Below are 27,351 nucleotides of genomic sequence, written 5' to 3' on the forward strand. Positions count from 1 at the left end.
CTATCGTCTGCCCTCTCCCTCGTCTCCCACAGGAGTTTCATTTTCTAGATCATTCCCTTGGGAAACGAAGGTGATACAGGTTTGTGGATGGTATCTTATATAGAAAATGGTACATCTCCAACCCCCAGCTTTGGTGGTGGGAAATGTCAATTTAGCACAACCAAGATGATAGGAAGTTAAACTTTGACTATGGTACTGTGACCAAAGCTGAATTTCCCTTAGCTTGTTTATTGGTATTCACTTGAAAGAAACACACGCACACACACACACGCGCACACACACACCTCAGACTGCTTTTTGAAATCAAATACATTTCCTGCCTTCTTCTTTCCTCCGTGCTCTTACGACCAGCCTATTTATAGCCCAGGAAAGGAAAAAGCTCCAGGGGAGGCAGGAAAACTAAGTTCAGAAAGAATAGGAGGAAGTGTGCCTGCCATGTAGCCAAACAACCTTTAATTCATTGAGCTCAAAGCTTAGCAGCTTCACTGTCGTCCTGAGGCGTAAACAGCTTGCAAATTTGAAATTTTTTCCTCTTCCCACTTTGGACCAGTGCTGGGGCAGTGGAGGTGATGGCAGCGTTTTAGAAGACAGGACAGAAATCTCTAAGACTTTGCATGCATGGAAGAGACGCTCGGGAGGGGTTGGAGAAGCGGAAAAAGATAGTTCAACAGAGGAATACGCTGGAAAAGAGTCCACATCTGTGAGTGAAGGTAAGTGTCATTTTTAAGACCAACCATTGCTGTGTCTACATGCGTATCGGGAGCAACGGGTGTCAAACCGAGACAGTGTGTATCCTGTGAGGGCACGGCCTCACGAAGAGCTCAGAAGCTTGCTTCTATTTCTGAAGAAATGCAGAAACCAGCCTCCATCATGACTTCTTCAGTTTTTAACAATGATAATTTTTTTTAAAAAATCCTAGTTGTTTCCTTAAGATAACTTTAAAGTATTCTTCTGCTTCATCATCACCAGGGAGTAAATAGTATAAATAATTTTACTAAAGATCACTTTTGAAAAATAATTTATTGAGTTTGTCTGTCCAGTCCTTTCAAATCGCTGCTTAATAATCCGTGTACCATTCCTTCCATCACTCCTGGCTTAGAATACATTTAAATTGGCTCGCAAGCAAACATAGTCAACTTTAGAAAAGTTGCTTTAATTAAAAGTTAAATTTGACAGAAAAGTAAGCAGAGAGAAAGTTGTTGTTGTTGTTGTTGTTTTTAATACAGAGCTTCTTTTCCTGGACATTCATTTTCAGACAAAGGAGAACCTTCCAGAAGCACCAAAAACATCACTGACCAGCTCCAGTGATAGAAACTGTTTGCAATAACTATTTACATTTAAGTTGTGATTTCAAAACATTCGTGTCGCATACATTTTCTGAGTGTCCTGAAAATTGCCCCCGGGTTTGGAAGAAGAAAGGTGGAAAGGGTTAAATCCAAGAACAGTCGATGCTGCCCACAAAAACTTGGAAAGCTCCTAGGGACATTCTAAATTCTTTTAACATTCCTTGCCATCAAACAAGTACGTTTGTTTACATGATGCACCGTATTTGCATCCACTGCTGAGAATACCCACGTTTGTGTCCTGGCGGAACTTGATTAATGTTGTCACAAGGACAACAAAAGAATATGTTTCTTGTGGTCTGTTGACAAGAAAGAGCAGAAGGAAACGTGTTGCTGTTATTTTGCCTTATCCCAGTTTGAGATTGGTATGTTTAGAATCTGTCGCAAGGAGATAGCAAAGCTGGGAGCCAGCAAGGCTGAGGTCACCAGATTGTGACTGGGAGAGGACGCCAGGACACGGATCTGTCTCCACGTGGAGTCCGCTGGCTGCTCTCTTTCCTAGGAGAATTTAAGGGCTATTTTTTTTTTTTAATTAGAATATTAGAATTCATTCCTTGGAAACTGTAGTCAAGCGTGGTATTCTTGACTAGGGAGAACAGTTTTCTTCCTTGAACTTCAACTGTACAAAGAAAGAGGGAAATAAAATTAATCTGGATAAATATGGTAGATCTGAAGAGACAAACTCTTAGCATGCATTTCCAAGACATTCCTGTGCTGCAAAGTTATTTCTGAATCTGTTTTCTTATTTCTGCAAAGTGAAGCCCCAGGTAACGTCTTTAATTGCCCCTCCACGTGGGTCTAGTGATAGAGATGGTGCTGACGGTGATCTTCATTTCTGGGAAAGTTGAACTCCCTGCTCTTAACGGTTTCAAAACAACTTTCTCGTCTGACACATTTGTATATTTACATTACGAGAATAAAAATGGTTTAAATACTGTTGAAGGTTTAAATAATAGAGAAAATTTGGCATTATGCTTTTTATTCTAAAAGTGTATATTTTTTCACTTTTAGAAACCTTATGGTGGGTCATTGGTTTCTGGAGGCCCCACAGATGATTATAAATATATTCATGAAATCCCAGTCATTTAAAATAGATTTTGGGGGAGGATTGTTGAATCGTTTCACTGGTTTCTTGATGTAATTTCAAGCTCCTCAGACTATTTGAAGGTAGAGTTACCCAATTTTTTGAAAAAAAAAAAAAAAAAAACTGTCAACTTTTTTTAGGTTTTCTGTTAAATAGAGATGTATCACTTGGCTTCCAACGTGACTCTTATGATTGCTCTGTGTATATAGGTCTCATGATAGAGCCACCTCTGGCCCTCCCATTTAAATACAGGGGAAATCAGATTATTGAAGAGATAGTGCGAAGTGTTGAGAGCCGGCAAAGTCACTGCATGTGACGCACAATTTGTGGGATGTGTTGGTGTGGAGTGTGGGGAGAAGCATGCTAAGGCCAAGCGGCCGCACCCACCTGGCCAGGTGCCGTGGAGGGGGTCCCATTATGGTTTTAGTTTGTCTGTGATAAGTGACCTCTGGAGGTTTTCTCATCCCCGCATACCCCTATGTGACAGGTTAACAACAGCACACGCCACCAAAGCATATTGTTTGAGTTTTCCTCCTTATCCGGCAATCTTTACCTTTGCTAACTCAGCATTTACTCAGAGAAAGGGAATTATGTAAGACACAAAGCCCCTGACACCAACTTCTTGATTTGTATTAACTAAATGAACGATGTAGATGGTGGGTACTGGGTAAATCCTAGTCCAGGCGGGCTTCCTGGAGTTCTGAGGCTGAGTTGACTTGCAGGGCAGAACAGCTGATGACTAAAGAGACAAGCGTGTCCAGAACAGGACTGGAGCTGTGTATGTGGGCCTCTGCGCAGGCCAGTGGGACAGCAATATTCTTGGTGTACCCAAGGAAGAGGAATGTTTTCCAGACGGAAAACAGGACTCCCAGTTAAATGTGAATTTCAGCTAGACAATGAACTTTTTTAGTATATCTCTGTCCTATTGCACAGGGGTGTGTGTGTGTGTGTGTGTGAAGCCACTGCACGGGACATACATGTTCAAAAATATTATTTGTTATTTATCTGAAATTCACACATACATGGGTGTCCTCTGCTTTAATTTCCTAAATCGGGCAACCATAGTAGGAAGCTGTGCATCAACCCTTGGTGGGGGCAGAGGCAGTGAGCATATGGGGCCGGAGAGAGGCATCTGGAGGAGGTTTGGGGTCAGACTGGTGGGACTGTGATGCCGGACAGAGGAGTTTAGAATCTAATTTAAAGCTCCTGGGAAGCCATTGCGGGGCTTTGGAAAGGGAAATGACATCAATAGAATTTGCCTGTTCAAGACAGGACCTAGTGGGGCAGAGAGAGCAGGTTGCCAAGGCCTGGGCTCTGGTGACCGCAGAGAGACGGAAACCAGATGGAGACGCATTAGAGAACAAATCGACATGTTTCGTCAACTAATTGGTGATGGTTACAGGAGGAGAGGAAGCATCAGAGAGGATGTTGTGTTTCGGGTTACGTTTCTATGCTAAGAAATAGCCAATCAGAGGGATAGCAGCAGGTCAGGGAGTGAGGCAGGGAAATGAGGATTTGGGTTGTAGAAGTCTTAACTTTGATGCCCTGATGGGACAGCCAGGTAGAAATCCTAAGTGAGCAGTTGGAAATGGGAAACAGCTTAAGAGGAAGGAGAGAAGCAGAAGAGATCACAACGGGCCAGCCCTGATTGGGCATTTCCTTCATGCCAAGACTTTTCTGTGATGCTCCCAGCCGCCCAGGGGCAGGCTCCATCGCCAGCCACCTTTTATAAAAGAGGAAATGGAGGTTCGGAGAGATTAAGTAATCTGTCCATGACTCCTTAACTAGCAAGAGACAAAGAGTGAAAAGCAGGTGTAGGAGGCCCAAGCCAGCAATCAGCTCTGAATTCCCCTTCTGCCTCTGCAAGGATCTAAAGGCACCAATTGTTCATGCTGTCACCCGATTTTTAGCTGGATTCCTGGTCTTTAATTTTTTTCTAACTGGTAGCTCTCAGAATTCTGCACCTTTTGGTTCATCTCCCCCAAAAGGGAAACGTGTATACTCGGAGAATTTCGTATTTCTTTACTTTCATGGTTATTTATTTCCAAAATTGATTTTACCTTCCGTGCCTCGTGTTTTACTTTTCCTTGCTTATCAGATGAGTAATTATGCCAAAAACAGGCCTTCGAGTGTTAAAAAAAAAAAACACAACAAACTCCTTTCTCTGTCCCCGGCTGTCCTCTAGTGGCCGTCCCAGGTAACGACGCCCGGGCCAGGCAGGGACAGGGCTGGCCCCGTCTAGCAGCAAGCTTGTTAGGAAACCAAGAGTTCACAGAATCCCTGCAGAAACATCTGTGAGCTCCTAAATGGTTTGGAGCCTAGTTGTGCTAGGAGATTCTGGAAAAGGTCTTCGTGGAATTATATACCCCCCTACAGTTGGTTGGCCTGAAGGGTCTTTTGAATAGATACATTTCAGATTTACCTTAAACTTTGTAACCGTGAAAAATATGTCACTTCTTTATCTTGTTAGGAGGACACATATTATCAAGTTTGGTTATTAAGCTTTTAATTCACATAGGTGCTTTATTTGTTAAGAAAGTTTCCTAGGCCTTTTATTCTAAATATTTACTTCAAGATACACAGTATAGTTTTTAGTCAAAAGTGAGTAATCTCTCTCTTAGGAATATATCCTAAGGACATATTCACAGATTGAGACCAAAATGTATGTGAAAGAATGCGTATCTATTTGTAATGGACACATTTTGGACAAATACACAAAATGAGGAAATTGTCAAATAGTGTTCCACAATGTGGAATTTCACATAGCCATTAATTAGAATAGTTAGTGTTTTTAGTAAATGTTAAGTGAAAAAGAAGGCAAAACATTATATACATGGTGTGAACTCATTTACCTAACAATTGTATATGTTTATATGAAAATTAGTTACCTAAAAATTTACATATCAAAATATTAGCAATAGGAATCTCTCCTTGGTGGGATAATGAGGATTTTCATTTTCTACTTTGTTTCCAGGATAAACATGTTCTTCAAGATAAGCATGCACTAACTACTCTTATAATCAGGAACAAAAACCAGTGTGTTTTAGAAAAGTGGAGAGTTAAGTCCCAGGGTTGATTTCTTGCTGTCATGGCTGACAATAACATCTGAGCTAATTCAGCCCCATTTACGGCCCCTTTGCCCAGTAAAGAGCTGTATCCTGTTTGTGACAGCATAATTCATTGTAATGGAAAATATTATGATGCACTAGCCTGGTCTGTGACTTCACTATATTCATCAGCAACAGGAAACAAAGACACACACTTTTTTTTTCATAATTGTTTTAGTAATAATTGACAATTGGAGGAAATGAATGGCAGAAAACAATTATGGGCAGACAAGATGGTCAGCAGATCGGACTGGGAAATGCAAAGGAGCCAGTCTCAATTTTATTCCTGCAACAATTTCAGAACATTACAAAGATGTCATTGTTTTGTTTTCAATCCACTCCTGAAATCACTGTTGTTTTTACCAGCAGTTACACAATTCTTTGCTGGCAGCAGTGACCCCCCCCCCCCCCCCCAGTATGCTTTTGATTCAGTAATCTGGTAATCCCACATCAGGGTTTTGTACTGAACTTTTTGTATATATCAACACTTGGGGTCAGTGTGAACTTTTCCGTGTGTGTGTGTGTGTGTGTTTGTGTCCGCTAAAAGTGCTTCTCTAATAATAAATTTGCCATTGGTTGTCCATACCTACAACTCTAAAAGCTTTATTTTCCTATTAAATGTAAAAATTTCAAATTCATAGTTCTATTTTCCATGGAAGGATGCCTGGTCTTCCTTTTACAAGCAGCGGCTGGGGGAACAAACAACAGAAACTCAAAGCAAGTGAATTCTTGATTCACTTGCTAGTGGGATGGGCACAGTGAGCAACCACAGAGCCGAAATGAAGGCTGCAGTATCGATTAGGAAAGAGCGAAGGAAGACGGGTGTTGCATATACTACAGTAACATTTCTCTTCCCTAGTGGCATGTGCCCGTAAGTGTAATGTCACTGTCAGGTTGGGTACTCTTAAAAGTCTTTGGGTGGATCGGAAGGGAGACAAACCATAAGAGACTCTTAATCTCACAAAACACTTGAGGGTTGCTGGGGGGAGGGAGGGGAGAGACAGGGTGGCTGGGTGATGGACATTGGGGAGGGTATGTGCTATGGCGAGTGCTGTGCAGTGCGTAAACCTGGCGATTCACAGACCTGTACCCCTGAAACAAATAATACATCCTATGTTAATAAAAAATAATGAAGTACATTCTTTGGGTGGAGAAACTAAACACACAGGGCATGCTTTCACTTTTATCCCAAGTCAGATTCTCCTCTGGTTAGCCTGATTGGAAGCACAGTTCCGCAGCAGCTCTGGCTTCCAATCTTAAAGACCACTTATAGGCCTTGCTGTTTGTTGTGAAAGCTTCTAGACCAGGGCTGTCCAGTAGAAATCAAATGTGAGCCACAAATATCATTCTGTATTTTCCAGTCGCCACATTTAAAAGAAAAAGAAAGAAAGAAAGAAGAGAAACGGAATTAATTTTTTGAAGAGCTTATTTATTTTTGAGAGAGAGAGTGAGAGCATGAGCAAGGAGGGAGAGAGAATCTCAAGCAGATGCCACATTGAGCCACTCAAAACCAGGACCCTAAGATCACAACATGAGCAGAAATCAAGAGTTGGCCCCTTAACCACTGGAGCCACTCCAGTGCCCCCAGATAGAATTGGTCTTTTAGATGTAGTTACAGGGGCACCCGGGTGGCTCAGTGGGTTAAGCTTCTGCCTTTGGCTCAGGTCATGGTCTCAGGGTCCTGGGATCAAGCCCAGTTTGGGCTCTCTGCTCAGCAGCAAGCCCGCCTCCCCCCCATCTCTCTGCCTGCCTCTCTATCTACTTGTGATCTCTCTGTGTCAAATAAATAAACAAAATCTTTTTTTAAAAATGTTGTTATATAATCCAACATATCAAAACATCATCATTTTGACATGTAATCAATATAAAATGTTATTAGTGAGATAGTCTACTTTTTTTTTTTTTTTTTTTTTTTTTTTTGGACCAAGTCTTTGACATCAGGTTAGTGTATTTTACTCTTAGCACAGATCCCCATTGGGACGAGGCTCATGATAGTGGATTCAGCAGATCTGAACAGAAGAGCTAGAGTTATATCAGTAGCATGTGAAGCTTGGTCTGTGAGATCCTGCTATCTGTTCAGGACTCAGTCTTCTCCTTTGTGATCGATTCTGCTGGCCACTCTTACAGGAATCAGCTAAAACTGAAGGACTGAGAAGCAAGCAAAATCTTGGCAGTTTTTGAGTTTCTTCCTTTAGAACAATTCAGCTGTTCATTTAGACCATGTAACTAATGGATGCCCCAATTGAAAAGAGGGTAATAGAGGTTAAAAAGTTCCCCGTTTTTGAAATCTGGGTTACATGGTGGTAAGAAGCCTTACTTCTTAATGTTTTCAGGTGAGTTTAGGCATAGGAATAGATTTCATTACACAACCCAACACGTATTTCCAGGAAGCATTATAAATATTGTGTTTCTAATAATGCATACAACTTAGTACAAAGAAAGAAACCTTTAGAAATTCGTGCACACAAGCGCGCACACACACACACACACACACACACACACTCCTTCGAACATTGTGATCGCTTGCTGATGTCTTTTCGGCATTCTGCATTGTCTTATTTCAAGAGTAGGAAGTAAGCTTCAATAATCTTGTATAACTCTGATGCCCTGGGGACTCGCATGCTAGTCAGCTGGAGCGATAAATATAGCTGTGTGTGCTAAATATGGGGATACAAAAATAGAGCCGGTGGAAGTGGATCAAACTAAAGGACTCTGTAGGTTCTTGTGGCCCCGCCCATGGCAGAGAGCTGGAGACAAGAGCCCCGAAGTCATGGCAAAGAGTCCCAGTCCCCTGGTCCCCTCAGAGTTTGGGTTCATTTCTTATTCTATGAGGGTCTGTTTATAAGAGCTAGATTGAAAGCAGTCAGAAAACTCAAAAATCAAAATAAAACATAAAGACATTTACAATGTAAATAATGACCATCTATGGCGTGATTTACAAATTGGTAGTGCTCCAAAAGCCTGTTTGTAAGAATTTTCTTGGCCCTCTGAATTCACTTTCCATTTTTCCCACAGAAACAAAGTCATAAAAAAAAAATAAATAAGAAAGAAACAAAGTTATAAATAGTGATGGGGTATGTGCACCTAAAATACTGTGTACTTCGGCGTCTGGGTGGCATAGTTGGATAAGGGTCTGCCTTCGGCTCAGGTCATGATCCCAGGGTCCTGGAATCGAGTCCCACGTCAGACTCCTTGCTCAGCATGGAGTCTGCTTCTCCCTCTGCTTGCAGCTCCCCCTGCTTGTGCATGCTCTCTCTCTCTTTGACAAATAAACAAACAAAATCTTTAAAAAATAAATAAATAAAATAAAAATGAAATACTGTGTACTTACAATGAAATTATTACAATATATTTATATTCACAATATATTACATTAAATTATTATTCGTTATTAAATCATGATTAATATAAATCTTTTATATATTATATGTTATATATTTATAATTTTTATAGATCTGTATTAGCTAAATTATTACAATGCATTTATCATGAAATGCAGTTACTAATATATCACTTCTACATGAGTATATTACATAATATATTAATAATATGTTAATAATTACATTCCATTAATAGATTAATAACCTATGAATAATTAAAACAAAAAAAGAATATGTAGAATCAAGGCACACATCACCTTATATCCGAAGCAACAAACACTGGTAGAGAAGGTAGCAAGTGCCAGGTGTCCCACTGGGTGTGGGAACATGTGTAAAAGATATACCTATTTTGTCCCTTAATGTCGACAGGAAAGCAAAAATTCACTGAAGAATGAGAAAACAGGTAGAATTCTTTTCTAAGGAGGCTGCCTTACCTCTGTGACCTGCCGGTGGAGATGGCCTTTTCATTTGCATGTCTGAACCTTAGATTTGCCCGTTCCTTATGGATGAAGTATGTCTAGCGCTGCGTTTGGTGTGTAGCCATAATTAGGATCTTTTTTTGTTCCCTAATAGGGTGAGGTTTTCCTAAGTAACATTTGGTAGAAATGAAGGTGGAGAGAAAGTTGCAGTGAAGGAGACTATGTGGGCGCATGAGACCGAGATCGGGCCCAATGGCTCAGTTCTGCAGAGGAGAAATGGAGGCAGAGCACTAGGGACCCTGCATCTGTGTTTCCCCTGCAGTCTCCAGGGTGGCAAAGAGGAGGGGAGGGAGGCATGTGCAGCCGGTCTCTGCACCTAGAGGGCACTTTCTGACTCTGTTTTCTGCATGAGCTGCTCATGCGCGCCATGAGCTCTTGGATCTTGCGGATAGGACCATGGCTTTTTCTCATCACCAGTAAATGAAGAGTGTGTGACAAAGTGAGACATTAACTGCCCTTCGGGCAAGGTCAAGGGCCGCTGGTTGGTTTCACAAGTCAGCAAGAGAATTCAAGGACATGCAGGTGAGTGGAGATGACGTCCGTAGCTCAAGAACAGGAGCCTCGTCCAGGAGGATAAAGTATGCCTGTGACCTCTCTCTTCTAGAACGCCTTCCTGTCCTTCCTTCTGGTTGGGACCTGGGGCTGTCTCCCTGGGCAGGGAGGTTGGCCAACAGAGACCAAGGGTGGGTGCTGTGCCACGTGCTGCTCAAAGAGGCAGGCCACGGCTGGGACACGCACACCTGTGTTTCCTGTATCCGAAAGGACCCCTAACCCTCCTGTCTGATAAATCCATCCTTCTTCAGGACCCTCTCTCTCAATTTCTTTGGATTCTAGGACGTTTTCTTTAAAACTTTCACGTTTCTCTTTGCTGTGGAAACTGACCCAGACTACCTAAATCTGCTGCCCTCACGAGTTACCCATCTGAATTCTCAGATTCTACCACTGAAGCTTTCAGTGTGTCTTCTGGCACATAACACCTTTGTTTTCTCATTTCTCTTTCAAGATTTTAAACACATTAAATCAGCCACTCTGTCCCTAACTCCACTGAAAGCATAATGTCAGAAACTTTCTCAATGATGCAGGAAATAATCTCTTTCCACTTTTATTCCTCTCGACCCCTGCACCATTTAATATCCTAAAGTTGTCCTCTATTGAAATCTGAGATGCCACATTGTTCCTGTTTTCTTTCAATCCTGACGAGTGTTTTCTTTTTTCTTTGCCCTCAAACGCAGCCATTTACCAGAGATCCTTTTCTCTCTAAATCCTTTCTCCCTCAGAGAGCTCGTTCATGGCTTCCATATGTAAAGAACTCTGAACTCGCTTCTCTGGCTTTAAGGGGATTGTCGCCTGCATTCTAGGACCAGGTGTTGGTCCGTATGTTTCTACTCGATGTTCCATCATCACTTCAAACTTAGCACGTCCAGGATAAAAATCTTAACCCTTCTTCCCTTAGCTACACAGCCACCCTGTGTTCTTTCCTTTGAGCTACGCAGCTGCCCTGTGTTTTTTCCTTTGACGGTGACATCATCCCATCTGGGTTGGAGCCATCTTTCCTCCATCTTGTTCTTCACCTCCTGGTAACCCAGTAGATTATCCTTCCTGCTGAATGTGTCTCACATTCAGCTCCTCCCTTCCTGTCACCAATGCTTCTCTTCTTCGTCCTTTTTACCTAACGGGACTTTGTCAGTAGCCGTCCAGCTGATTTCCTTCCCTCGGGCTCTCCCATTCCCCCACATTCACCTCTCCACACTCGTGAGAGCATGATCTGTCTTGGACGGTGTTACCCTTTATGAAGTTAACATTTGTTAAGTTGGAGCCTTTAGAGATGCTGGATGGTGAGCAAAACAGAAGGCCACAACAGAAACTGAAATAGATTTACTACTCACAGGTTCTGGGGGAAGCGCGCCGCATACCTTGAGGGGCTAAACAAGGAGGTCAAGGCGGGGTGCAGGCACAGGACCTGAGCACACGCCTTTGTCGGAGGCTCTGGTTGGCCTGCTTTGGGGTTCCTGGGCTAAGGCCTGATCGGCCGATTCAAACCACAAAGTGTGGATTTTGGTAAGTTCCACCAGGTCTTACCTAAGGGTAGCAGGAGGGAAGGCCCTAGGAGGTGGAGAAGACTATTGATCACAAGGGTCTTTAGAGAAGTCCTATCAGGAACTGATGTTAACCTGTCGCTCTGCAGGCTGTTATCTAGGGAAGGCCCTTGCGTGAGGGGCTGGTGTCCATTAGCTAAGCTCGTGACACAAGGCTGCACACGGCCTGGGATCTTAGCCAAGGCTCAGGGAATGGAAATACGTTCAGCAGAGCTACGTTGGTTATAAGAAAACATGTACGTCATGGAAACACAAGTAATGAAGTGGAGAATGGCAGGGGCCTCTCTCCAGAAACTTGATGATCAGAGCTGAAGGCCATGAATTCTGGAACATGATGGTTTCTGCCCCATTCCTCAGAGGCTCTGCTCACCTCCTCCCACCCCGGCTGCTCTTTCTGTCTCTACTTCACCAAGCCCAGCCTGGAGGACGTCCATCTGCTCTTCGTTTGAAGGTTCTTTTTATTCAAGCGCTGATCGAAATGGATACATCTCTTGCTTTCCACTCCAAATTCTTTTTAGAAAGAATCTGACTATCAGACTGGCCTAAACTTGCCTCAGGTGTCCATTCCTCGTCTAGTCCTGTATAACATTGAGAGGCGAGTCCCGGGACTAATCCAGAGGGTGGGGGCCGTTTTCGGAAGAGAGGCTCGTGCTTGTGAAGCTGAGTCTTACACACCTGGCCATGGGGCAGAATAGAGCATTTTATTTTTTTTCCTTTTCTCTGACAGACCCTAGCCAACAATGCGTCTCCTAACTTTGCCTCTTCCGACGTGTTATAACATGCTCTCTATCACAAGATGTTTGGTGATATTTCTTTCATTCAGTCGTTAGATGCCTGGTGGGTTCATCTTCCAGGAGTTTCTTCTCTCATCCACTTAATTATAAATTCCTGGAGGTATAAGGCATAAGAGGGTCACTGGGACTGGGACCATCCATATGCTGGTTATCATGTATATAAAGAGAAAAAAATTTTAAGAAGAGTGTGGTAAGAGTTGATCTTATTTTTCTTCTCTATGCTTTCTTCTCAGATCACTTGTGGTGAACATGAGTTTTGAAATCACACACATACAAAGAAACACAAGTCACTTTTCAAAAACCATAACTATTCCAAATAGGAGCCAGTCAATCCCTGATACCTCGACGTAAAGTTGGGTTATCTGTTGACTTTTCCAAGCTGGGTTAGGCATATAATCCTGTAATTTAGGAATATCATATGGGAAGAGGAATAGTTTTGAAATCCGGAGCACAAAACTGGGAAGGGTGGCCTAGGTAAAGAGCCTGGAGGAGGCCTGGCCCACAGGGACCACCAAAGAGGGTTGAGTATGATGAAGAGTGAAAGTATATTGTACAGACCTGGAGTTTTCTGCTAAAGGAGGGTGTAACACAAACATTTAACTCCTCTTCTGCTTTCTGAGATCCATTCAAAGAGATCACAGGGCTTGGTGTGCTGTTTTGTTTTTAAGTCATAAATAAGTCATAAGACAGTATTTAGAAAGCTAGAAAACAGACAGTTGATCACTAATTCAACAATAGAAATCAGAAAATTTATTCATTTTGCACCAGAGCACACGTACACGACCCAGGAACTAGTTGCACCAGCCACCCCTGAAATTAATTGTAGGTGAAAATGAGGCCAATTTGAAGACTGGTTTGAAATCTTTGTAAAAAGTGGCTAGCTTGGGGGGCACCTGGGTGGCTCAGTCTGGGAAGCGTCTGCCTTTGGTTCAGGTCATGATCCCAGGGTCCTGGAAGGGAGCCCTGTGTTGGGCTCCCTGCTCAGCTGGGAGTCTGCTTCTCTCTCTCCCTCTGCAACTGCCCCTGCACGCGCACATTCTCTCTCTCAAATAAATAAATATAATCTTCAAAAAAAAAAAAAATGGTTAGCTTGGGATGCCTGGGCTACTCAGTCAGTTAAGCATCTGTCTTTGGCTCATGATCCTAGAGTCCTGGGATAGAGCCCCAAGCCTTGTGTCAGGCACTTCCCTGTTCAGCAGAAAACCTGCTTCTCCCTCTGCCTGCTGCTACCCCTGCTGTGCTCATGCTTGCTTTCTCTCTCTCTGTCTCTCTCTGACAAACAAATAAATAAAATCTTAAAAAAATAAATAAATAAAAGCACTTTGGATAGGGCCCAGCTGAGGGCAGGCATTTTTTTATGGCTGAAACTAGAGAATTAATTGAAGGTCAACACCAACCCTCTACTCCCCCTCATCTCCTAGAATGGTATAGGCCAAGCAGATAATGTGAGTGCCGATAGGTTCTAGGTTTTGCGTCTTAAGATTTGGCCACTGAAAAGGATGTTCTGGCTCCATGTCTGAAAAGCATGGGGCAGGGACTCATAGTTTAGGGAATCATCTGCCTGAATCTAGTCAGATGTTCATCCCTGAAACACTCAACTGTGGCCAGAGCAAGAGAAGTATTAAGACTACTCCCCTTCATGGGGCGCCTGGGTGGCTCAGCGGGTTAAAGCCTCTGCCTTCGGCCCAGGTCATGATCCCAGGGTCCTGGGATCGAGCCCCGCATCGGGCTCTCTGCTCAGTGCAGAGTCTGCTTCTCTCTCTCTCTCTGCCTGCCTCTCTGCCTACTTGTGTTCTCTGTCAAATAAATAAATAAAATCTTAAAAAAAAAAAAAAAAAGACTACTCCCCTTCGGATCACCCGCCCATCCCTGGACCAGTGAACACTGCCCCAAATACCAAAGCCGTCCCAAAGGTAGGAGGGGCAGAAGAGATTGTCACTAAGAGTGGGCACGTTGGGCCCATCATAGATGTCAGCTGAAACTCTGTGGCCTCCTCTGCAGGCAATGGTGTTATGCAGGCAAAGGAGCTATAAAGCCTGAAAGCCGTCTTTCCAGTTGTAGGAAATGAATACACTTTGCATTCCCACAATATAATACGGGTTTCAAAGTACATCCTTTTATTAGCTTTCCAGAAAGACCTATGAGACAGATAGTGTCATTTCCACTTTCTTGATGATTAGGGGGACCTCTAATGGTAATGGTGTGGACTGGCTCACTATTGCTCAACGAGATTAAGGCAGAGCTGGTAGGAGAAACCCTGTTTTTTGGTCTTGTTTTGTTTCGTTTTCAGGAGTAGAAGTCAGTGATTCATGGCTTACTTCTATCGGGCCGCGGGCAACAGGACAAGCGCCCTCCTCAATACCGCGTCACCCATTATCCCATCCCCTGCCTACCTCCCCTCCAGCAGCCCTCGGCTTGTTCTCCATCATAAAGTCTTTTATGATTTGTCTGTCTTTTCTTCCTCTGATTCCAGTTCTATGGTAGCACCCCATCGGTGAGATTCCCAGATAACTGGGCAGGGAAGGATGTGTGGAGTTGCCTGCCATTCCTGGGCAGCGGGCTGTAGGGCAGACAGGTGTCGCTCGTCACCGAGGGTCTCCCCCACCGTCGCCTGCACGGCGGCCCCAACACCTGTCCAATCCGCAGAGGCCGGGAGGGCGCTGCCAAGTGCACAGGGCCAGAGGAGCCACGTGGCCTCCTTTTTTTGGAATAAGACTAAAGAAGTAACTTCTGGGAAGAATTTTCCATCTGTTTTCCAGATAAGATGGATTAGAACCATCTACGCTGCTTTGCAGATTGCATGAAAGGATGGATGAACTGTGCCGTCTGGCGTGGCCGTGTTGAGTTCCCATGTGGCCGAAGCGTGCCGGCTCCGCCAGGCTGGGGAGGGCTCTGTACCTTCAGACCCCCTCTGGAGAGAGGAGCTCCAGGGTCCCCAGGGGAGCCCCCACGCCGGCGGAGGGCCTCACTGTAGGTAGGAAGGGTGGCCCCGTGCGGGATCCGCTGGGCACCTCCCTGCGCCTTGCATCTCCGTCCGCTGAGGTCCCGGCAGGCAAACACGCCGTCCCTCGCCGCTGGTCTTTGCCTCCCTGACACTTCCCTCGCCCTCTCCCCTCCCGACCAAGCCCGTTCCCCTTGTTATTTTTGGTATAAAGAACTTTCCTTCCATGAATTTCAAGGCTTCAGAAAAGCAGTTTAAAAACGTTGAGTTGAGGGGAGATATCTGATCTATTTTCTGTACACACACCCACGTGCGCGCCCTGTGCCTGTGAAGCTGAACTGATTAAACATGAGTCCCTTCTTTCGCTTCTTATTTAATAAGAGTCTCTGCATTTTCATGGTGAGTTCAGCCAGGCTCGAATGCTCTGAAGAGTCAAGAGCATTATTTTCTCTTTGAGGTTCTTTTCCTCGCCTGTCCTGCTCCTTTCAGATTTTTCAAGTTTTCGTTATTCTCGGGTCTCCCCTCTAGTGTTCTGGAAGCTATGTCCTCTCTTTCTTTTCTTGCATTTGCACATTAAAGACATCTTTTGATGTAACAAAGCCTAACGCTAATGTCTTCACATGGACAACTTCTTGGGAATAACACAAAGACCTTAGAAACCTCTGACTCTGATCTCATTCTCCCATCTGTCCTCTTATTACTGCTGAAAATTTTAGCTCCACTTTTTTCTCTTTCAAACAATTCTGTTGAGGCGTAATTGACGTATAATAAAAGGTGCCTATTGCAAGTATACTGTTTGCTGTCTTGACTCATGGCGGTACCCAGGAAGCTATCAGCACATCGAGATCACAAACAGTCACTTGAAAAAAGTAAGCGGATCAGGGTCATACTCGAGCGTAACTGGCTGCTGTTTTACCAAGGTCTGCTTGCTTTCCATACCCTCATTTTACTTAGGAAGTTCTGTGGTTTCTGGATAGAATTAACTGTGATAATCACCATTCATCAAAGCCCGCTAGGCCTTGAGCCAAGTGCTTTACGGTGATTAATTTTCATTGCATTCTTCAGCGTCTTCAATTTTTAATTGTAAAAACAGCACAGGTTTAAGATACATAAATGTACTCAATATCAAAAGTGAATAGTGTGAAAAAGGAAAGACTAGCAACTCTGGCCACCCTCTTGTTTTCTTCAGAGTGGATATTTGCTTGATATCATCGTAGATATTTTCTACGTATTTGAAAACATACCTGATTATGATAAAAATGGAACTAAACACATAGTGGAGGGTTCTTTCTGGCTTAAAACAATAATCACTTATACTTAGTGATTTTTGCAGCTTGCTTTTTCCACTTCTTATAGCAAAGCCATCTTCTCATTTAATCCTTTTACTGGCTGCATAATGTGTATAGCATTGAATTAATGCACTGTGATTATTTTTAGCAACCTCCCTTTCTTTCTTTTTTTTTTTTTTTGTAAGATTTTATTTATGTGTTTGACAGAGAGAGAAAGCACAAGCAGGAGGAAAGGCAGAGGGAGAGGGTGAAGCAGCTCCCTGCTGGGCAGAGAGCCCATGTGGGACTCTATCCAAGAACCCTGGGATCATGACTTGAGCTGAAGGCAGACACTTAACCAATTGAGCCACCCAGGCGCCCCTCAATCTCCCTTTCTTTTTAGGTTATTTTTGGTTTTTTTCTGGTGTGATTACCAGTGTCTCACTGAGCTTGTCTTAACATTTATTTTTGCGTACTTATTGAGTATTTTTATAGGAGAACATCCTGAAATACAGCACATTATTCCCAACCGATATAGCCACCTTTTGAGTTGGGTATTATCATTGGCTTTTTGCAATTGAGGAATTTTATCCTGAAAGGGTTAAGCTTACTCAGTGGGTGAGTGGCTGATGGGGGAATGAGAATCCTGACATCCCAGTGCCCCAGCGTGTCCAAGTCCTCAACACTCAACACACTGCCTCTCCTACTGGCTTGGAAAAATGGTTAAAAGAGAAAAAGGTTATTAATGTTGGAATTGTCAGGAGGATTAGTGGGGATTTTCAGCTAATGGTAGTTCCTATGGAATTCGAATACAGGACGTATTTCAAGCAATTTATATTTTCACCTGGCCCTTCAGCAAAGGAGGCTAATGTGAGCCCTGAGGGGCTATTTTTAGCAGGTTACTTTAAGCCCTCTGGGGGGTGGGGGTTGTGAAATAGCCTGTCCATCACAGGCAGCGTAGAATTACTTGCCCACTTTTGTGTTCTGAAGGAAAGGACACAGTCCATCTGGGCCAGTAAGTTGGGTCCAAAATGAGACTCATGTTTATTTTACTTAATAAATGTGCTCTTGAATAATATGAGCTAAATTTTGGTTGGTTGAATGCCATTGTTAATGCACCAGAGGTGCACACATTTCTTATAATCCTGCGACGAGTAGATTTCTAAAACAAAGAATGCTTTGGTAATGTGAACAAATTTCCCTGAATTTATGTTGACTGTAACTTAGTTTTTCTGAGGGCAAGGAACCTTATGCTTGGTCGCTTGCGTCTTAGAGTATGTTGGTGGCTGTAGCCATATCAGTTGGAAAATATATGCTGTGAAAAATATAGAAAAATGTTGCCTAACTTCTCATTCCAAAGCCCCAAACCAAATGTCATGGCAAAACCATATAACTTTGAAGAGGCGGTTTTAGAAAACTAGGAGGAGTAGAGCTGTAGACAGTGTGTACGCTTAGCCGTGTGTTTGGACAGCAGGGCCCATTCCTGTCTCTTGGAGATGATAGTGAGCTCTTCAGTTACTAAGACCAAAATCCAGAGCATAAAATCAAAACAAGGGAGTTTCTGACCCTTTTTTGCACTAGCCCCGCTGCGTTCTTTGAAAGTTCAGTGAATCATTTTTAGTCCAACATTCTCATTTTCGTTCTTCATAACATATCCGTTCACGTTCACTCATAATTTTAAAAAATTAATCAGCAATTGATTCTGCAGTTGGAATGGGCTTGAGAGTTTATGGAATTTTTGGTGTGTGAAGATAATAAAGACTAGCTGGAGGGAAACAGGCTCCAACTTTTAACTTGGACACATTTCGAGTCGACTTGATTAAAACATTTTGGTTTTAAAAACTTACTATTGCTTGTGAAAAGCCAGTCAATATCTTCAATATAAATGATGCAGTTAATATACCTGATGGAAAATAATTCTGGAAGGAAATTTTAATGCTTCTCAGATTAAAATCTTGATCCTCTAAGTTGATATTTACTGGTCTTCTTAAGGTCATTGATGTTTGCACTGATTTTAAGTTAGTTTTGGGAAAATAACTAAGACTGTATAGTGAAATGAGTAATTCTGCAAACCCAATAATCCCAGTTTTGGATATCTCTATCATGGAATGAAAAACACCAGAAACTAAAGGTGTATGGGTGAGGATAATCAGTACAACATTTTATACTAGCACAAAACTGAGAGCATGATGAATGTTCATTAATAGGGTGAATACAGTATGATATAACTATGCTGTGGAGAAGTATACAGCTATTGAAAAATAAAAGTTAAATCTCTGTTACTGACCATATACATGACCATGATATGATAAGGGAAAAAATAAAATACAGACTTTTTTTTTAAAGATTTTATTTATTTATTTGATAGTCATAGATCACAAGTAGGCAGAGGGGCAGGCAGAGAGAGAGGAGGAAGCAGGCTGCCCGCAGAGCAGAGAGTCAGACGTGGGGCTTAATCCCAAGGACCTGAGCCAAAGGCAGAGGCTCTAAACCACTGAGCCACTCAGGCACCCCAAATACAGACTTTTTTTTAATGGAATACTAGAACCTTATATATGTATGTATATATGAGATACATTTTCCATAGGTGTATGTCATCTTGGCAAGATGGAAGTGGATAGGTTACTAAATTTTTCTGTATGTCTATCTCTGTATCATTTGATTTGTTACAGTGAACATTATTGCTTTTTAAATGTATATTTTATAAAGTACAAAGAGAAACGTAGGAGTCCTGCTTTTCCTATTTTCCAAAAGGAAACAAGACTATTCTGGCATGTGATAAAGTAGTTAGTCTGACCGGTTACAATATAAATTTAAAAAGAATTTATAGGCATTCAGTACCTGTCAAATACCATGTAGGCTAGTATTGTTCAGCTGTTTTAGCCCGCATGCGCCTGCATTGATTTCTCACTACCATGTGTTTATCTCCACCAGCCAAGAAGATTTGCAAAGTTCCTACTTCCCATGGTTGTATTAAAGAAACAACACCCACTCTCAGTTCTGACCCCTCCCCTCCACCTGCCCCTCAGTTTGAGAGTTTGGACACAGCATGCATCAATCTACTGCTTTTCACGAATTAGAATGGCAACACAAAGATGAGCCCTGAGAACAAAAACTCCCTGCTTAATTAAAACATGAAGGAGAACTGGAAATTTTCCTACCCCATTTTTATGTGTTTCTTAAAGTGTTTTCTTAGTTTACCCCCTCTGATCTACAAATCAGAAAATCTGGTTGCAATACTTTTAGAGCCTTATTACTCAGTAGGTTCCTGCTCTGTCTGTGGTTGCCTTTGTGCTCTCCCGGGCAGTCGTGATGAAGAATATCTTATCCAAAGGCTTTCCATACACAAAGGTCCTAAGTAATCCCAAGACTGCAGCCAAAAGTTGGAGCAAACACCGTGTAAGTAAATCATGGCGATGTTTAATAAAGTGTGTGATAAAGGTAATGATACTTTAGGAAAGGATATGGAAATGAAGTTAGAAGCTCAATCCTCACAGGTTTATAACCTAGGGATGGTGATGGTTGGATTAAAATGTGAGCAAGTAGTTTGGCACCAAGGACTGAGAAACAGGACTTGCAGTCAGCTAGCTGGGTTTGGATAATGGGATAGCTAGAGTGAAGAGCGGAAGTGATCATGTAGAACCTGTAGAACATGGACATTGTTTAGAATTAGTACAGGTTTCCCCAGGTATTCAACAGTAGAGCATTCCTATGAAACCTTGTATAAGCCAAAATGGCATAAAGCAATAAAACAATTTATTTACATTAATAATTTATTATTAATTTATATGGGACTTTTAAAAAGATTTCATTTATTTATCTGACAGAGAGAGACACCATGAGAGAGGGAACATAAGCAGGGGGAGTAGGAGAGGAAGAAGCAGGCTTCCTGCAGAGCAGGGACCCCCCGCTATGTGGGCTCCATCCCAGGACCCTGGGATCCTGATCTGAGTGGAAGACAGATGCTTAAGGACTGAGCCACCCTGGCGCCCCTGTGTGGAAAAGTTTTTGAGCATGCCCACACTCCAAAAAATAACTTCTCTTAGACTTTTCTGCTATCACATCTTACTAATAGATGCACAAAATAAATCCACGAAAAGCACAGTTGAAAATTACGGGGGCTTGATACTGAGATGCTCAGTGTAGTTCCTGGGAAAGGAGCTTGGTGGCACCACATTCTCCCCCAGAGATGGGGGTGGTGCCACACACGTGGCTCTGGGGTGCGCCCTGCCTCTGTGAGGGCTCACTGCCAAGTGCGGAACATTATTTTCACTTGTCATCTTTTTTAAAATTTCTGTTGGTTAACCAAAACAGGTACTAATGCAGCTCTTTCATTGTAAAATTGAAGTAGCCTAACTTGAACTTTCAAAAAGTGGGGGATACCCGCTTGCACAATTTTAGTGAATGGATTTAGTATCAATTAAGATGGCTATTTTAGGGGCGCCTGGGTGGCTCAGTGGGTTAAGCCGCTGCCTTCGGCTCAGGTCATGATCTCGGGGTCCTGGGATCGAGCCCCGCATCGGGCTCTCTGCTCAGCAGGGAGCCTGCTTCCTCCTCTCTCTCTCTCTCTGCCTGCCTCTCTGCCTACTTGTGTTCTCTGTCAAATAAATAAATAAAATCTTTAAAAAAAAAAAAAAAAGATGGCTATTTTATCATCACAGCCATGGTGTAGAAGTTCCTTCCTTCATTCAGAAAGTGTACCCTGAGCATCATCTTCCAGCCAAGACTGGTGGGCTATGGTATGAACCCAGTGCAGGTCAGCAGACTCAGAGTGGAGCGGATGTGGGAGGGTGGGGAGAAGGCAGGAGAGTCTCAAATACTCATATGAGAAAAAGGATTTGGAGCTTCTAACAGTGCTTTTCCTATGGTTCCTGCAAAGAGCAAACTGTGCCCATCTCATGCATTTAGCTATCACACATTTCGAAAAAAATTTTTAAAAATACGTTTAGCCTCATTTCCCCTGAATCAGCTTTGTATTTTCTCCTTTGAAACAGCAATGATGCCGAAACTTGAATAGAAAGGAAATTATAAATCCGAAACTGCCCTTCTATTATTTTCTGCACACTAAATGATTCTCAGAAAAAATGCACAGAGGCAGCCTTAGGAAGCTTTTTGTTTCCCCCTAAGCAACTTCTTCAAGAACTAAAACAATTCTGAGGGGGCACCTGGGTGGCTCAGTGGGTTAAGCCGCCGCCTCTTCATTGTGGCTCAGGTCATGATCTCAGGGTCTTGGAATCTAGGCGGCATCAGGTTCTCTGCTCCGTGAGGAGTGTGCTGGAAATTCTCTCCCCTCCCTTTGCCTCTCCCCTTCCTTTTGCTTCTTCCCCAACACGCATACTTTTTCAAATAAATAAGTCTAAAAAAAGAAAAAAAGAATTAATTTGGAAAGCAGCAGTGGTATGTTAGAAGATTTATATCAGATTAGTTTGACCACTAGTCTGTGGTTTATAGGGGTAAGATCTTCAAAGATTAGTGCAAGTTGCTGTCAAATTGGGGTTTAGAAATAAGGGGCGCCTGGGTGGCTCAGTGGGTTAAAGCCTCTGCCTTCTGCTCAGGTCATGATCCCAGGGTCCTGGGATCGAGCCCCGCATTGGGCTCTCTGCTCAGCAGGGAGCCTGCTTCCCCCTCTCTCTCTACCCCCCTCTCTGCCTACTCGTGATGTCTGTCTGTCAAAAAATAAATAAAATCTTAAAAAAAAAGAAATAAAACTACTGTTTTGTTTATTTATTATATTTAATATAATATTTATTTACTATTTTATTTACTTATTATGTAAGTAATTATTATTATTATTAAGTAATTATGCTAAGCGAGGTGATTCGTGTCATGGATGCTAACTCTTCCATCTCATGTTTAACGAATCCAGCTTCAGCTAGAAATCTAGCCCAGTCTGAGAAGCTGATTAGATGGAGAAGAATCTTCCATAAGGGTAAATGTAAATGAATTAGATTCAGTAAATGCCACATTAATATGTAATGTGTTTTTTAAAAACAAATGAAATTTAACACAAAGGAAGAAAGAAAAGAGATAAAATACACGAAAAAGAAAGAGACCAACAGAGAAAGTCCATTTTTAAATGTAACTGATTTGTCCAGAAATTTGGGAATTTCTCCAGAGATGCTGAAGAAAGGGGGCACGATGCCAAGACAGGGTGTGGGAGAAGCTTCTGCAGCCTATGGTAGAGGTTGTCCTCCTGACTCAGCCACCTTTTTACTTTTATACAGCCCAACCCCAGTTTGTGAATGGCTTGTACCAAAAGGTTCACTTGTGAATCGGTCGGTTACAACTGCTGTTGTAATGCCAGTCATTAGACGCCACAGTGCAATACAGTTGACCTGGCCGTTGTGCGTGAGTGCGAGCAGGTTTAATTAGAAAAAGACGAGCAAGTCTATGAAAACTTCCATGGACCCTAAATCATTTGGTTGGGTGGAGATAGTAAACATGGAAGGTTTGGAGTCAGAGAGACCTGGGTTTGTTTGCATCTATATTTCTCTCTCTTTCTCTCTCTGCTGCTTACTAGCTGGGGGCAGGCTAGTTAATCTCATTAAAGGTCATCATCATAGTAATAATAGCATCCCCTTAGGGCATTGTTGTGAGAATTAAATGAGTATTTTGCACAGATGTTAGTTTGTTATATATTATTAATACTATATTAGTATGGTGCAATATTAATAGGTATTAAGTGTTATGATATATTATAATTAGAATTCCTTATGTATGGGTCTCTGCATGTCCCATTATCTCCAAGAGAGACTCAGCTTTGAGAGCAGATTTTTGTCACGTGCTTTGGTGACTCCTTAAATGCAATGCACTTTGAAAGCAGACACTATATTTCTTTATTTGTTGACAATGGTTTGCTTTGTTCAAGGGCTTTAGAGATTAAGAACTCCACGCTCTGATTTTCTTTTCACAATTTTTTCTGTTTGTTACAGACATGTGGCTAGCACAACTCTTAGGAGAACTGATGGTGTCTAAGGGTTTATTTTGGCTCAAGGGGAAATACAGGGGACGAACAAGAGTGGGAGAGAAAAATCCCCCATGAAACTTAGACAAATGTTGGAAGAAACAAGAAAGAAGCGTATGTATCTGAGAAAGACATGACCCAGTGAAATAAGAAAGTAATGTGTGAAAGGTCCGCTGAAAAGAAAGGCAGGTAGGGGGGCGCCTGGGTGGCTCAGTGGGTTAAGCCGCTGCCTTCGGCTCGGGTCATGATCTCAGGGTCCTGGGATCGAGGCCCGCATCGGGCTCTCTGCTCAGCCGGGAGCCTGCTTCCTCCTCTCTCTCTCTGCCTGCCTCTCTGCCTACTTGTGATCTCTCTGTGTCAAATAAATAAATAAATTCTTTAAAAAGAAAAAGAAAAGAAAAGAAAGGCAGGTAGGTCTGGGGATGCAGCATGGCGTTAGTACCTCAAATCGACCAGGAGGTGGTGTGTCACCAAGTTGGAGTAGGAGTTTGGCACAAAGTGAATGGCAGTTTCCTGTGGGGGCAGTTAGCAGAGGACCTTCCTGCTCTCTGACCATGTGTGCATAAGATGGAAACCATTTGGGACTTTCTACTTAAGGGAGTATCTCAGGTAGACATAAAGGCCCATTCGGGCATCTCTGAACCCACGGTGCTCAAGCAAGACCATACTTCTCTCCTCTTCCCACATCCTCTGAACCTGCTCGTTCCACCACGTCCAGTGACTTGCTGTCCAATATGGAGTCCAGACACAGAAAGGTGGAGAACTGAGACTTAGGAAAACGTGTCTTACCTAATCAGGGGAAGGTGAGGCATTGCAGCTTTGGGTCTTTTTTCATGATCACATTTCTTATGGCTTTCTCCTCTTTGTGTAGATGATTAAAGAATTTAAAGTTGAAGGCAGAGGCTTCATTTTTTAATCTCATTCTGTCATGCACGATTTAATTTTGTTTATGGTGGGGTTTTTTTGACATTTTACTTTTTACTTATTTAAATATTTAAAACATTCTTAAATGGTTTTCACTTTTATGATCATAATTAAAATAATTTTCATGGTAAAAGCACTTAATCGTGATTAAAATAATTAAAATTAAAATAATTTTAAGATGTTAAAAAATATCACATGATTTTCTTCAAGTTTATGTGGGGTCTTATTTTCACTTTTAGTTCCTTTGTCTACTAGGCATTTAGTTTGTGTATGGTCTGAGATAATAACTGATTTTATTTTTGTGAGGTAATAATTGATTTTTATTTTATTTTAATAATTGGAAATAATTTATTTTATTGTTCCTCATACTTAACTATCCAACCAGTCATTATATAGTCCATTTCTTTCCCCTGGGTTTAAATATCATATTTAACAAATAAACATTTTTTTTAAAGAATTTATTTATTTGAAAGAGAGAGAGAGAGCACAAGTAGGCAGAGAGGCAGGCAGAGAGAGAGGAGGAAGCAGGCTCCCCGCCAAGCAGAGAGCCTGATGTGGGGCTCAATCCCAGGACCCTGAGATCATGACCCGAGCCGAAGGCAGAGGCTTTAACCCACTGAGCCACCTAGGTACCCCAATGAATAAACATTTTAATATAGTACTTGTTTTTGTATTTCGGGCTTTCTGTTCTGCTATTGGTCTGCCTCTTTTGGCTCCAGAATCAAACTATTAATTCTTGATTTTTCAGCCTACTTAATACCTAGTACCCTTGACCAGCCTTGTTGTTTTTTGAAATTTTCTTTACCATTCTCAGCTTTTTATTCTTTCACATAAACTTCAGAATTTCTTTTTTGACCTGTTGTTTAAAATCTCTGGCATTTTAATCAAAATTTAATTATATGTATTAATTAAATAGAAAAGAATTGACAGCTTGACAATGTTGAGTCTTCCAGTCCTGGAAAATCATAGAATGCTCCATTTATTGAAATATTTCTGAGGCACTTGGGTGGCTCAGTCCTTCAGCATCTGCTTTGAGCTCAGGTCAGGATCCCAGGGTCCTGGGATCAAGCCCTGCTTCCCTTCAGGCTCCCTGCTCAGCAGGAAGGCCGCTTTTCCCCTCTCCAACTCCCCCTTCCTGTATTCCCTCTATCACTCTCTCTCTCTATCTGTGTCAAATAAATAAATAAAATCTTAAAAAAAAAAGATTTCCTATTTTCTCAGTAAACTTATAAATTCCTTTATATTTTCTTCACTTTTCTTGTCTTTCTGAGAAATTTTATTACTGTTGCCATTTTGAATGAGATTTTTTTTTTCCCATGATTTTTCTAACAGTTTTAGGCTGTGACGTGGGAAACCCAATTAATTTGATTTTGTGATTGTTCACTGGCATTTATAATCATTTAAAACATTTTTAAAAGTTGATTCTACTGAGTAAACGATTATAACATATGCAAGTTGGGTAATTTTGTCTCTTGCTTTCCCCTAATTCTTCTTTAGTTTTTTGGTTTGTTTGTTTGCTTGTTTGTTTTTATTCTTGTCTGATTGCAAGGGCTTGAATGACGGAAACGGTGCTGTGGGATGGTAGTAACAACGAGCACCCTTTCCCTGTTTCTCAATTTAATTTTAATGTCTCTACTAATATACCATTTAATATCTCTACTACTATACTATATGACACTTGTGTTTGGTTTGGGATCATCTTTATCATGCCAAGAAAAATTCTCCTAACTCCATTTTATTAATTAAAAAAATTGATACTAAATTTTATCAAAAGACTTTTGAAGAGTACCTCTTGTGCCAAATCAAAGGCTTTTTACTATCACGTCATCATTCTGATGCATTCCTTAATATTCACAGTTTTTTTACGTCTCTCTAGTAGACTATGTTTATATGTGAGGTTAGTCTGTGGTTTCCATTATTATGCTTTATCAGTGGTTTGTTTGTGTGCTTTTGTGTCTGGGGTATTATGTTAGGTTTCTGTTACTTTTGTTCATTTGAACATTTTATACAGCCTGGGAATTATCCATGGCTTGAAACTCAAGGATAACTTGATTGTGTAAGTAATTTGGACAAAAAACTTCTTTGGAAACAATTTCTTAATAACTTTGGTATTTTCCCATGCTTATTGATCCGTTGTTTTTCAACTCCTTGGGTCAGTTTGCTTCTCATTAACACTTTTGGCTCTACCTACAGTATTGGATATGGTATTCTCATTACTGAGACCTGCTAAGCATTCTGTGATTGCCCTTTTGATTTCTTTCCAATCAATTATTTTCTTAAAGAAGAGTCATAAAAATTTTCCAAGAGCTTGGTTCTTCTTCGACTTATACTTTTGCAATTATTTTATAGTTGTATTACAATGCGGTCATAGAATGTGGTGAAAATAATTTCTTTGTGGGGGGACGTTACTTAAGATTTTTTGATGGTCTAATATAAAATGAGTTACTGTTACTTTTCTTATCATCTTTTCTGAGAGGAGTAAACAGAAGATCTTTCTTTTTAATCATTCATTTATTCATTCAGCATTGTTTCCATGTGTCTCCTACAGGTCAGACATTGGATGAGGCACTGCAGGATATAAAATGAGGAAGTCACAGGCTTTCTTTAAGGTTGTCAAAGTGTGAATGGGACATAGACACATTAAGACCTACTTATAACATAGGGGCGCCTGGGTGGCTCAGTGGGTTAAAGCCTCTGCCTTTGGCTCAGGTCATGCATCGAGCCCCGCATCGGGCTCTCTGCTCAGCAGGGAGCCTGCTTCCTCCTCTCTCTCTCTGCCTGCCTCTCCACCTACTTGTGATCTCTGCCTGTCAAATAAATAAATAAAACCTTTAAAAAAAAAAAAAGACCTACTTATAACATAGAGTAAGAAATGCAACAGTAACAGAATGTACAAAAGAAGGATATAAGCCTTGTTCTAGGTTCTGGGAATACAAAGATGCCTGAGATTCTACCATAGTTTTGGAGAGGC

At 41.8% G+C, this 27,351-nt stretch overlaps 1 protein-coding gene across 3 annotated transcripts in view; it reads left to right on the forward strand.

Annotated features, from left to right (window-relative positions):
• Positions 1 to 401: 401 nt before the first annotated feature.
• RASGRP3 (RAS guanyl releasing protein 3) overlaps positions 402 to 27,351 on the forward strand; it is a 107,565-nt gene continuing 80,615 nt past the window's right edge. For 2 of the 3 annotated variants that reach the window (XM_032352982.1, XM_032352981.1), the window contains exon 1: positions 402 to 710. The gene's annotated coding sequence lies outside the window, so the exon portion shown is untranslated. The remainder of the gene's footprint in view (positions 711 to 27,351) is intronic. The other variant, XM_032352978.1, reaches the window with a different exon arrangement.

This window comes from Mustela erminea, chromosome 7, assembly GCF_009829155.1.
Source record: "Mustela erminea isolate mMusErm1 chromosome 7, mMusErm1.Pri, whole genome shotgun sequence".
In the NCBI taxonomy this organism is placed as follows: Eukaryota; Metazoa; Chordata; class Mammalia; order Carnivora; family Mustelidae; genus Mustela; species Mustela erminea.